The sequence below is a fragment of the Apium graveolens genome, chromosome 4, assembly GCF_009905375.1.
Source record: "Apium graveolens cultivar Ventura chromosome 4, ASM990537v1, whole genome shotgun sequence".
In the NCBI taxonomy this organism is placed as follows: Eukaryota; Viridiplantae; Streptophyta; class Magnoliopsida; order Apiales; family Apiaceae; genus Apium; species Apium graveolens.
This window is the reverse complement of record NC_133650.1, coordinates 140,388,330-140,393,831: the sequence shown is the minus strand read 5'-3', so window position 1 is coordinate 140,393,831 and position 5,502 is coordinate 140,388,330. Positions and strand designations below refer to the sequence as shown.

The window sequence follows — 5,502 nt, the reverse complement described above, 5'->3', positions numbered from 1 at the left end:
TGTTTTCAACTTGTGATTCTTTGAATTAGTTGTAACTTTGGATGCTCGTTTTCATTCTTGTTGAACCTAGATCTCGTTTATTCGTACTTTAATTACTATTCAGTTTATTAAGACCTTGTTTATACCATGCTTTCATTGGAACCCATGATGACGATGAGTTCGATTATGGGCTAATCGTTGTCATGGGATTCTAGCGGATTTACTTATGGATTTCAATAATTAATTTGTTTCGATATCTTGGTGTGTGGTGATTGATTGATATCCTAGTATTGGTTGTGCTTATTCGTCTTATGTGCGTAGCTAACATATAAGATAGCGTGTTAATCTCTATTAAAGCGACAGTGAATATAGAGGTTTAGAACTTGCCATGCTAGCATAGGTTCATGTATTTGTTATACATGATTCGTAGGTAATTTTAACCATCTTACTTGCCCTGTGTAATCAAGATAGATAACTTATGCTTAAACCGTCATGTTGTCAAATTCTATAGACATATAGGGTCTCAATATAATTGGTGTCTATTCAACTTCTATCTCTTTTGTGGATGTCTTGTAGAATGGTACTCATGCAACGAAAGTTGGCGTTTATCAGTTTCGTGTTATCTGATTAGTGTCATCACCATCACATGCTAAGGTTAAGAACAAAAAGGCTATTGAATGAAGTAGTAATGAAGTTAGAATCCCATATTTGTCATATATAGTAATTCAACCTCAATTCTCTTAGTTAATGTTATTTAGTATAATCTCTTAGTTTAATAAAAACCCAATTTGTTATTTGTCTTAGCATTGAGCGATAACCATACATTGTTGCATAGGTTCATAAATTGAACTTAACCTAAACCAGTCTCTGTGGGAACGAATCTGATTTATATCTTATACTACTTGCGAACGCGTATACTTGCATGAATATTAGCGCGTGTTTTCGCCCTAACAAGTTTTTGGCGCCACTGCCGGGGACTCGGTGTTAATTTTTAGTTTATGTGCTTGTCATCAGTGTTCGTTAAAGTTCACTGACTCGGATTCTTTTACTTTCACGGTTTATTTATTTGTGTTTTAGGTACTTAGTACAATGGGAGATCCAGCAGCACGAACGAAAGCCTTGATGGATTTTTCTCAACCCAAGATCAATGACATCCAATCTAGCATTGTTCGGCCAGCTATCACAGCTAATACCTTTGAGATCAAGCCTGTCATAATTCAATGGGTACAGAATTCAGTCCAGTTTGGGGGTTCTTCAACGGAAGATCCCAATATGCACATTAGGGATTTCATTGAGATCTGCGACAGCTTCAAGTTCAAAGGTGTTCCTGAAGATGCTGTGAAGCTGAGAATGTTCCCATTCTCTCTGAGGGACACGGCTAAGAGCTGGTTACACTCTCTACCATCTGGTTCGATTACTACTTGGGAATATCTTGCTCAGAAGTTTCTTACTAAATTCTTCCCTATGGCAAAGACAGCTGCAATCAGGAATACTCTTACTCAATTTGCGCAGCAATCAGGAGAATCTTTATATGAAGCTTGGGAGCGCTACAAGGAGATGCTTAGGAAGTGTCCTCATCATGGAATGCCTGATTGGATGATCATCACTTGTTTTTACAATGGGTTGGGAGCACAGTCCAGACCCATGCTCGATGTAGCAGCAGGCAGAGCATTATGGGCAAAGAGCTATGAGGAAGCTTATGATCTAATTGAACTGATGGATGGTAATGAATATCAGTATCCAACCCAGAGATGTCCACAGGGCAAGGTAGCAGGAGTTCTTGAGGTGGATACAGCTATGGCTATCACTGCTCAACTAAAGGAGTTGTCTATGAAGATCGATTCTCTAGCTAACTTGGGTGTTAATCAGAGAACCAGTGTTTGTTAGCTATGTGCAGGTTCGCATGCGACAAAGCAATGCGCTATATCTAGTGACTCAGCTCAGTTTATGAGCAACTTTCAGAGATCGCAACAACCAGTTCCAGACACTTATCATCCTGACAACTGGAATCATCCTAACTTCAGCTGGAGCAACAATTAGATTGTGATGCAACAGCCATTTCAACATTTTGGAAATAAGCTATTCGACCCTCCTGGTTTTCAGCAACAAATTACACCAAAACAATAAACTATTGGTGCATGTCTATCTTCGAATGAAAAATCTGAATTGGAGGAGTTGCGGCTTATGTGCAAAAACCAGGCTCTTATATGCCAAAGCCAGGCTGTTTCTATCAAAAATCTGGAGAACCAAATAAGGAAAATTGCTAATGCATTATTGAATCGACCACCAAGAATGCTTTCTAGTGCTACAGAAGCCAATCCAGGTAAGAGGAAAGTTGAAGAACAGATGAATGCCATCACCTTAAGGTCTAGAAAGGTCGCAAGCCTCCAAATTCAGCAAGGCGAAGAGCCTGAAAAATCTCAAGATTCAGAAAATGCAGTTGTGGCTGAAGAAGAAGTGCAAAAGGAAGCGGAGGTGGAACCAAGGAAGACTACTTTGGAACACACTCCTCTTGAGGGTAATACAGGGGATAAATAGATCTATCATTCACCTCCTTTTCCTAAGAGGCTGCAGAAGAAAAAGCTGGATAAGCAGTTTGAGAAGTTTTTGGAGGTGTTCAAGAAACTTTATATCAACATACCTTTCGCTGAAGCTCTTGAACAGATGCCTAGCTATGCGAGGTTTATGAAAGATATTCTCTCTCGGAAAGTGAAGCTCGATGACTTAGATACCATTGCTCTAACTGAGGAATGCAGTGCTGTGCTGCAACAGAAGTTGCCTCCGAAGCTTAAAGATCCTGGAAGCTTCACTATTCCCTGCACCATCGGAAACTTGTCATTCGACAAGTGTTTATGTGATTGAGGAGCTAGCATCAATCTGATGCCCTTATCTATCTTCAAGAAGCTTGGTATGTCTGATCCGAAACCAACATACATGTCATTGCAACTAGCTGACCGTTCCATCGCTTATCCACGAGGTATAGTGGAGGATGTCTTGGTCAAGGTGGTTAAACTCATCTTCCCTGCTGACTTTATAATTCTTGACTTTGAGGAGGATAAGAAGATTCCCATTATCTTGGGGAGACCATTCTTAGCTACTGGTAGAACTATGATTAATGTGCAAAAAGGAGAGCTTTCGATGAAGGTTCACGATCAAAAGGTCACTTTTAATGTGTTCAAGGAAATAAAGTTACCCACAGCTAAAGAGGAGTGCTTTAAAGTAGAGCAAATGCAGGTTTTGAATGCACCTCCGTGGAAGAGGAAGTTGAATTTTCCATTCGATTCTCTTGGGTTAGCAGAGCTGAAAATTTCTCAGGAGCGTTTTGAACCATTTTTTCAAGAAGCTCCCACACTTGAGCTCAACCGAATGCCAGATCACTTGAGTTATTCATTCTTAGGTGCACCCCCTGACAAGGGGTTGAGATATATTTTTGATGATGTAGAGGGTAGCCGAACGGATCCTCCAGTGCCTACATAGGGTTTTTCTCTTGCGCAGCAGACAGTTGATAGGTTTGGTCTTGGTAATGAGCAGTACAGGCGAGTAATTAGGCGTATGGAGGCCATGCATGACATTCACCATCATTTTGCTGAAGATTTGACACACGCTTTCGGTACTGTTGTCCGAGACACTGGTGGCGAGGTTGATTGGCCACCTGATCCTCCACCCGACGAGGGTGACTCTCCCGCTAACTAGGTATGCCTGAAATCCTTATTATTACCTTCAATGAGGACATTGAAAATTTTAAGTTTGGGGGTGATAATGTAAGGATTAGTAGTGTGTGTGTCCATATAGATTCATATTGCATGTTTACTTGTAGTTCATTCATATTTTTGTATGATTGTTTATTTAGGACATATTTGTTTGTTTTTATGTGATTTCATATAGTTGCATTTGCATGCATATTTAGCATGATCCCTTAAGATGAACTATGATATTTGATAAGTTGATGTTGATTTGAGTGTGGTTATGATGAATAGAGGGATGTTTAAGTCCTAATGAATTGATTTGCATGACAGAAACAAATATTTTCACAAAGTTTTATAGGGTTGCTTTTGATCTAGATCATGATCATACTTGTTTTTTGTTGAGATTTAATCACTTGGTTATATTTAAAATTTGTGATATTCTCGTAATGACGTAAAAACACTGATTTTTTTTATCTGGAGAAAAACTTGGACATTGCTAGTTGTTGTAAGGCTAGGCGTCAAATGCTATGTAAGTCATATGTCATAGACCTATTTGTATATTCGAGGATTCAACTCAACTCAAATAAGAATGTAATAAGTAAATAGTGGATCGACCGTCAGAGAGATCTCGCAAAGTAATATCTGTCAAAGGATTCAGAGACAAGGTTCATCTACAGACTTGAGGAATTAATTCACTGGAAGAAGTTCAAGAAATTGATCATGCCTCAGTGATATAAGTCAAGATTGTGGATTTAATCAAGTGACAGAGATCTCGTCAGGGTATCATTAATTACAAGGATTTAATCTGAAGAAAATCAAAGTGTCAGAGTCAAGACATGAAGAAACGTCATGGAAGTTAGTCACTCATGAACCAGACAGTACATCGAGTGTCAACGTTGAAGTGGTGGAATTGATTCATAATTTTCAGTGATTTTCAGAAGGTTTGCAGAAGAATGGTTGCTGCTCAAGACTAGAATTAATTCTCTATTAATTAATTAAGTCATCTAATTTAATTAAGAAAATAAATTATATCTGCGAAGAATAATTTATTTATTAATTGAATTAATTGATTAATTAATTCTGAATTAATTCTAGGAATTTTAGGAATTTTCAGAAGCTTAATTGGATTAAATTCAAGGCTTAAATCAGCAAAACAAATGGAAATGAACTAGCATGACAATCTGGATTGTCATACCGATTGTCATGCTAGGCCATTCTCCATTGTCATACCGAAAGTTACTCTAGGAGGGTAATTGTCTTGCTAGTTCATTCTGATTGTCTTGCTAGTTCATTCAGATTGTCTTGCTAGTTCATTCAATTGTCCTACCGAAAGTCATACAAGCTATAGGATTGTCATGCCAATTCAATTCTATTGTTGTGCTGATTTAAAAAGAAGCAGAAGACTTTTCTTTCAAAAAACTCAATCAAAATACAAGAACAAAAAGCAAGCAGCCGCCTCTGAAAAATATCATTCTTCATCTGCAGAAATTCAAGATCAAATTCTAGTTTGTTAATGTTAAATCCAAACCACTAGAATTATTTATCTTGTTCTTGTGTATCAATCTAGCGGATTAAAATCCCTAGAACTTAATCTCGAATCGCGTTTAGCATTTGATTCTAATTATTGCAAAAATAGAAAAAGTTCATATCGAATTTATTCTAGATTTGTGATAATTGATTTGAGATTAATACCTTGTAATCGATACAGTTGTTGTAACACCTTTCAAGTTTAATAATATTTTTATTTAACTTGAATTTTGTTTCACATTTTTTATTCCGCATTTTATTCGATTATTTGGTAACGTTTGTATTCAACCCCCCTTCTACAAACACATTG

General features: G+C 37.5%; 1 non-coding gene across 1 annotated transcript; it reads right to left on the bottom strand.

The window, feature by feature from the left end:
• Positions 1-1,458: 1,458 nt before the first annotated feature.
• LOC141722886 (small nucleolar RNA R71) lies at positions 1,459-1,565 on the bottom strand. The gene has a single exon (XR_012575884.1). It is a non-coding gene; the product is annotated as a small nucleolar RNA R71 (small nucleolar RNA).
• Positions 1,566-5,502: the final 3,937 nt, after the last annotated feature.